Below are 7,543 nucleotides of genomic sequence, written 5' to 3' on the forward strand. Positions count from 1 at the left end.
TTATGTGGTAGTCACAGCTGGAACCTGGGTCCTCTGAACAGAGACTCTGGTGTGGGTTTTCCCAAGATGATCAGTAAATTTCTGATAAGGAGATGTGGTGAGCACAATCTCTTTCCAGAGGTCGGGGGTCTTGGAGATGGCCCCAAAGGTCGCCTTGGCAAAGTTGCCCAGGGAGGCAGTGCAGCTCCTGGCTGAAGTACCAGCCATCATCAGTAGCTTCTAGGGCACAGAAACAGAGACAATGCTAGAGCCTCTGGGAGCAGGAAGCAGGCACACCAAACAGAGCCACAGCGGCCTGTCGCTTTGCATGGAATAGTGTGGGGCTTGCTAATCTTGTAGGCTCTCTGCACATGGGTAATGGAAAGCTTGGCCAAGATGATGGCTCCTTGGATGGCAGTGGCTACCTGCTTAGAGCACTTAACAGCGAGACCAAAGTGACCATTGTAGTCCCCAATAGCAACAAAAACCTTGAACCCAGTCCACTGGCCAGCCCATGTCTGCTCTGCATTTGCATGATCTTTAGAACCTCACCCTTTAAGGATGCACCCAGGAAAGAGTCAATAATCTCAGATTCCTTAATGGGCAGGGAGAGCAGCTAGATCTTCTCCAAGGACTTCATTTTCGTGTCCTTATCCAGGAGACCCAGCTTAGTGACAGGGATCCACTCCTTGTCTTTGGTTTTACCTGCACGTCTGTGGTTCCTTAAGATCTTGCCACTGCTGAATCCTCCTTGGAAGCTGCCATGGCCTCCTAATCCCAGGCCCCTGGGTCCTCTCGGCCCTCCCATTGCCCCAACATTATCTGATCTGCCATTTGGTGTTTTCTTGAAGAAGAAGAGCTTAAACTATAGACATTTTTTAAAAGGAATAATCAGAGACAAGATTATGTGTGTACAATAACGTACACTAAAGTGTGTTCCTTAAAACAAACTGGCATGCTAAGTAATTAAAAACGATCATATAAGTTATGATATGTTCAGCTGATAGATTTTAAGGTGAATATATTCACTTAAATACATCTTTAAATTAACATTTAAAGATATAGGAGGAGCCAAGCATTGTGGTGTACACCTGTAATCCCAGCACTCAGGGAGGCAGAGACAGGCGGATCAGTGTGAGTTCCAGCCTGGTCTACAAAGTCAGGCCAGGCCAGTTAAGACTACACTCGTCTCGAAAAAAAAAAAAAAGAGAGAGAGAGAGAGAGAGATACAGAAAAGGACTGGGGAGTACTTGCCATGCAAATCTGACTCCCCAATCCTATTGCCCAGCAGATGCAGTGTTCCTCCTCTGCAACCCAAGAGACAGAGGCAGGAGATTGGCCAGAAGTTAATGGGCCAGCTAAGCTGAAGCCTACAGCACTGCTGTAGAAATGAAAAAGACCCTGTTGCCTCAACCAAGTGGAAGAACCATCTCTAGCCTACCCACGCAAGCTGTGGTACCTCCCACAAAGTGTCTTTAAAGATACATAAAAGCATTCATGATAAGGTTCAACTGAAAAGAATTCAAAATGTAAATATAGTGATTTTTCCGGACAAGGTGGTACGTCTTCAGGAGACAGTGGCTGGATGATCAAGAGATCAAGGACAGCCTTAGCTCTATACTTGGCAGCCAACATGGGCTACAAGAGATTCTGTCTCAAAGTTAAAAAAAAAAAAAAAGCCATGAACGACAACACAATGATTGTATTTTATTTACTTGATTTGATTTTCAAGTAAAGTAAAGGAGAACCATGCAGACTAAATAGTAGGAGAAATTGAACCCTGACCCCCAAATGCAAACTGTACTGATTTGCATAATGGGCATTGGTAATTACCTCCCCCCCAGATTCTCTATTTTTCAATGATACAGTAGTATTTGTAAAATTTTACGACATTTCTAGATGCATGCTTTATTTTATCGAGTGTATGTCACTAATAGGAAAAATATGAGACAACACCTAAAAACTGAAGTGTGTTGGAGTTAAGTTTTTCTCTTGTTGTTTATTTGAGATTTGTTTTTTATTTTTGAGGCAGTGTCCCACATAGCCCCAGCTGGCTTCAAATTTGCTGGAAGGCTGAGGCAGGTTGTTGTTTTGTTGTTGTTGTTGTTTAAATAGTCTTCATTAATGTAGAGTAAATTCATAGCTGTGCTAACTAGTTTTATGTCAACGTGGCACAAGCTAGAACCATCTGAAAAGAGAGGCTCTCAATTGAGAAAAATGCCTCCATATGATCCAACTATAGGAAATTTTGTTTTTTCCAGACAGGGTTTCACTGTGTACCAATGGCTATCCTGGATTCACTTTGAAGACCAGGCTGGCCTCGAACTCATAGACATCCGCCTGCCTCTGCTGCCCAGAGGGAATTTTCTTCATTACTGATTGATGGAAGAGGTCCCAGCTCGTTGCAGGTAAGGCCATCTCTGGGCGGGTGGTCCTGGGTTCTCTAAGAGAGCAGGCTGAGCAAGCCATGTGGAGCAAGCCAGTAGTCAGCGGCCTCTGTATCAGCTCCTGCCTCCAGGTTCCTGCCCTGTTTGAGTTCCTGTCCAGACTTCCTTGAGTGATGGACTATTGTGTAGAAGTATAAGCCAACTTGCTTTCTTTGGTCCTGGTGTTTTCTCACAGGAATAGTAACCCCAACCACGACAATAGCTTTGATGATTTAGAAACAAATTTTAAATGATCACTGTGAGGGGCATCGAGTAGAACATATTGAAAAGAGGGTTAGGTGGCAGGGGTACATGAGGTGATTGCATGACCATTGCCCGACCAAAAGGCAGTGAGACTTCAGACTTGACAAAGGACTACAAAGTAGACATGGATTCTAGAAATGGGAAGAATTAGAACTGGGAAGACAAATGGGGGAACCCAGAGGCAAACACAGTGCCCACATTTTCTACCATTTCAGTCCTCTAAGTGTGCCCTGATCTTAGAGGGAACACAGGGTAAAGGCAGTTTGGAGAAGACAGCTAAGGCTTAAGTTCCGTTTGGGGCATGAATTTGAGCTATTCATGGTATGTTAAGGTAGACAGCCCTGACAATCAAAAGTTGTATAATTCACTAATTCGATACTTACTTATTGAATGTCTACAGCATTCTCCCAAATGTCTGGTTTGGACACACAGCAACATTAACAACCAAGTAGAGCTTTTATTCTAGTTAGGGTCTAGATGCTCTAGCTCCGTACAGACATCTGGCCTGGGGGCAAACTTCCAGAATCAACAGGCAGGAGATGGTTACAATAGACATCTGTGCTGGAGATAAACATTAGGACTCAACACCTGGAGATGGTGGGTGGATACCCTGGGAGTTGTGGGTGAGACATACCAAGGATTAAGGCAGTTGAGGGGGAGAAGGGTGGGTTGGTTTGGGGTCATGTTCAGCAAGGATATTGCTTTTCTGTAGATCAGAGGACCTCACTTGTGCCCTGATACTTGTGAGAAAATGTGTTACACATGATGATTACTTTCTTACTCTGTTCAGTCCCAACCTAACTTCCTCTCTGGAAGGCGGGCAAATCCCCGTATCTCCCCTGGTCTTGATTTTCCAAAACAGTGATGAAGAGGTTTTAACCTGCTTCGATCTACCTTTCCTTCTTCGGGGCTTGGAAGGTTCCTCTACTCGGAATGCTCTTCCCTGTGTCCTTCCAGCCCTTGCCCCTCCGTGTCATCAAGATCTCTCCTTATCTCACCCTTCTGCACGGGGAATTCTTTGATCCTCTGGTATAAAGCAGTGTTAGTTTTCTGCCAACTTGACACAAGGTAGGGTCATCTAAGAAGCAGGAACTTCAACTGAGAAAATGCCTCCATCGGATCATTCTGTAGGCAAACCTGTTGGGGCATAATCTTCCTTAATGATTGATGGGGAGGAGCTCACTGTGAGTGCTGCCATCCCTGGGCTAGTGATACTGGGTTGTGTAAGAGAGCAGGCTGAGCAAGCTATGGGGAGCAAGTATGATCTTTCCTTCAGTTCCTGCCACTGGGCTTCTAGCCTGCTTGAGCTCCTGACTTGTCTTCCCCTGATGGTGAACTATAAAATGTAAGATGAAAGAAAGTCTTTTCTCCCCAAGTTGTCTTTGGCCGTGATGGGTTTTGTTTGTTTGCTTGCCTGTTTTAATCACAACAATAGAAAGCAGACTAGGTGAGGACTTGAGTATGAATCTCCAATAGTAACATACAAAGCTAGGTGCAGCAGTGTGGTAGGCCTGGTGCCTGTGTGCAGAGACAGAAGGAGACTTGGAACCTTCCGGCCATCCAGTCTAATCAATCAACACATTCCAGCTTGAGCAAGAGACTCGTCTCAAAAATAAAGGGGATTTTGATTGAAGATTGTGGTTGGGTGAAACACTGAAAACCTAGTCTCTACATTAGCTCATAAGCCCTCCCTCCACAATCTAGATCAACTGTTCTCAACCTTTGGGACTTGGCCCCTTTGGAGGTAAACGACCCTTTTGTAGGGGTCGTCTAAGATCATCAGAAAACACAGATCTTTATGTCTCGGTTCATAACAGTAGCAAAATTACAGTTAGGAAGTAGCAACGAAAATAATTTTATGGTTGGGGTCACCACAACATGGGGAACTGTATTAAAGGGTCGCAGCATTAGGAAGGTTGAGAACCACCCCTCTAGAGGGACCCTATGCTAGACTCATGAGGCCCAGGAGATTGCTCAAGCAGCCAGGCCGTGCGGGATCTCCTGCCTCTGCTTGTTACTTTGAGATGGTGTTCATGTCCATTCCCAGCTGGACAGGGCTGTCTCAGCTTCTGCCGTGCTTGTGCAATAAGGCCTCCATAAAATAAGTCAAGGGACATGCCTTGAGGGCCTTCGGATTGCTGAACACTGGAGGCTCACGGAGGGAGGCACGTCCAGGAGAACTGTGAGTGTTAGTCCCAGCTCCATGAGACATCTGACAAGTTAAGTCATGCAGAGGAGCTGGCTGGCCCTGTTCCATCAGGAGGGCTGGGAGCCTGGACTTAGGACTGGAGCTTCAGGCGGACAACCTTGGTTACTGAGCCCTTCCTCCACCTGTGGGATCCCCTCTTGTGAGCTGGGAGACAGTGGTCCTGAGGCCTTTGATTGTGGCACAGGGCAGGGAAGCATAGCTTGTGTTCCAACACAGCCTGAGAGCAAGCCCATGAGACTCGCTCTCTCGTCACCCCAGCATTTATTTCTCCTACTGGTCTTCCGTTGCTTCTCCTACTCTCCAGATAAGGTGTCTGGAAGTACAGATCATAATTTCCCCATCCTTTGCTATTGCTGAATGTCCTAAAATGGTGCCCACCACACTTCGGACAAGCAATATTTTTGAAAACTAGTCTGTTTTAAATTCTAGTGCTCACAGGTGACATTAACTGCATTCTTTGCAACAACTTAAATGAATAATGAAGGTTTTAGACAATTTAAGAATGTGTTAAGAGTACAGCATTTTTGTAGATTTTTTTTTTCCTTTGCATGTGCGTGAAGACTGTTGGCATGGACAGTTCTTTGTGGTCCAGAAAGAACCATAACTCAGGAATTGAGAGCTGAGAGGTCACTAGAAAAAGGAAGAGACCATGAGCCAAAAGAAATGTTTGCTTTTGTTCTTCAATTCACTCTTAAAGAATGGGAGAAATGAGAGACTATTTGTTTGCTGAGCAAAATGGCTCAGAGATGGGGAAAGCGATGCTGGAGAGTCCCATGCCTATTCCGCAAATGAGAGCAACTGCAGAGGAAGGCCGGGGCTGCAGGAGCGTAGGGTGGGGTGCGGGGTGGGAGCGCAGGTGTAGGGTAGGCAGGAAGATTTTCTCAAGTTCTGGCCCAACTTGCATCTATGTCTGCAATAAAGAGCAGGATAGGCAGCGACGGGCAAGAGGGTTTTGGAGGTCGAGGGCAAAGAGGACCGGGTCATACAGTAGCTCAGAAGAGCAAGTGAGAACCCTCTGGAAAGTTGGACCTTTAGGAGGCAACATGAGGGCCCACTTCACCGTGGTGTGGAGAATTTACTGAGCACAGCAAATCCATGAGCCTTCTGTCCTTAAGGTTCAGGTGAGAGTGGACAGGCGAACTGGACTGACCAGCTCTCAGTGTGACAGGTATAGACGCCCATTGGATTGTGGGTGCGGGTGGACCAGAAGCTGCTAAAGAAGAGGGATGGAGTGGGGCGTTTTGTGAGACCCTGGGAGAACACCGATTTCTCTAGTGTCAATTTCAGCAAACACATATCCCCCACCTCACCCCCAAGAGCACCTTCTGACTCCCCTCCTCCCCCCCCGCAACAGCCTTCTTACTGTGCGAGGGGCCCAGCGCTTCAGGCGGTTCCTAACGCCCCGGTTTACCGAGAGGAGCACCCCATTCCCACCCCACCCCCAGGAGAGCCGCTGGGATCCCCGGGCGGCAGGGCACCTCCCCTGGCCGCGAGTGCCTGTCTGTCCTAGGCCTGCGTCCCGCCCGGCTGCCAGGTGGGCAGAGAGGCCTTCATTGTCCTCGGCTGCTTGGACCTCGTTCCGGGCTGCTCAGGCCAGGCCGCGTGACTTTAGAATGCTAATGCAGACTGCTTTTGTGGCCGCGTCTTTGTCCGGGGTGCGATCACACTGAGGGGGTTCTGCACCGGAGCCCCAGCTCCCCCTTGCCTCGGCTGGAGGAAGGCGGGTCGTAGAGACCGCCCCGTGGGCGGGCGGAACAGGCTCCGCCCAGTGCGATGAGCACAGCTTAATGGCTCCCCGCGGTCCGGGCTTCCAGGAAGGTGGCTCACTCTTAACATCTTTGCTCCTGACCGTGTATCCGTCGGAAAGGCCTGGTCGGTGGAGTCTGGCATTTCCAAGCGGATCGACCCCATCGCGTGCACTTTACCAAACACCGTATTTCCTCCTTCCCTTCAGCCACACCTCATGTTTCCGGAAAGACAGGCAACTTCCAGCCTTTTCCTGATTCTGTTCCAGCGATGGGATGAACCCTCAGATGCCCGCGATCAGGTGTCGCTGTCCCTTTCTAAACGAAGCCGCGACACTTGGAGGCTTGAAACGGCTTATCCAACATCACCAAATTGTAGGGGTCAGAGATCAAAATGGATCCCACCTGCCTTCCTATCTCTTAACATTTTCTATCACTCCGTCCCGGCCATGCCCTCTAGAAATGCCCATTAGGGTGGGTAGGGAGGCAGCAAGACAAACGATGGAGAACCCAAAGTAGGAGGGTGTGTGTCTCTATGATTCAGAGAAAAACACGAGTGAAAATCAGATTTTCCTGGCCATAGAAAACGAAGAGCCACGGGTGGTTTAACCCCAGGAGGAACAGGTGCGAAGGGGCAGAGGTCCTGGTACCCATGGGGTATAGGAACTAGAAGGCCCCTGGGGAGTGCTCACCCTTCATTTTACTAAGAAATAAGTGGAGACACAGTGAGCGTAACTAATTAAGATCGTAGCATAAGAGTCGTGAGACTGGGGCTGAAGCTCAGGTCTCAGCTGCACTGCCCTTTCTTCCATCTGAACTCTGTCCGGTGTGGGGTTTTGTTTGTTTGTTTGGTTTTGATACTTCATTAAGACTCAGTTTTCAGTATTTTATAAGTTGCCTTCGATTAGGTAAATAACCTC

The 7,543-nt window shown here is 47.9% G+C and overlaps 1 pseudogene; it reads right to left on the reverse strand.

Moving 5' to 3' along the window:
- Positions 1–6,789, reverse strand: LOC129692397 (40S ribosomal protein S2-like; annotated as a pseudogene).
- Positions 6,790–7,543: the final 754 nt, after the last annotated feature.

This window comes from Psammomys obesus, unplaced genomic scaffold (genome assembly GCF_907164565.1).
Source record: "Psammomys obesus unplaced genomic scaffold, mPsaObe1.curated_primary_1811, whole genome shotgun sequence".
In the NCBI taxonomy this organism is placed as follows: Eukaryota; Metazoa; Chordata; class Mammalia; order Rodentia; family Muridae; genus Psammomys; species Psammomys obesus.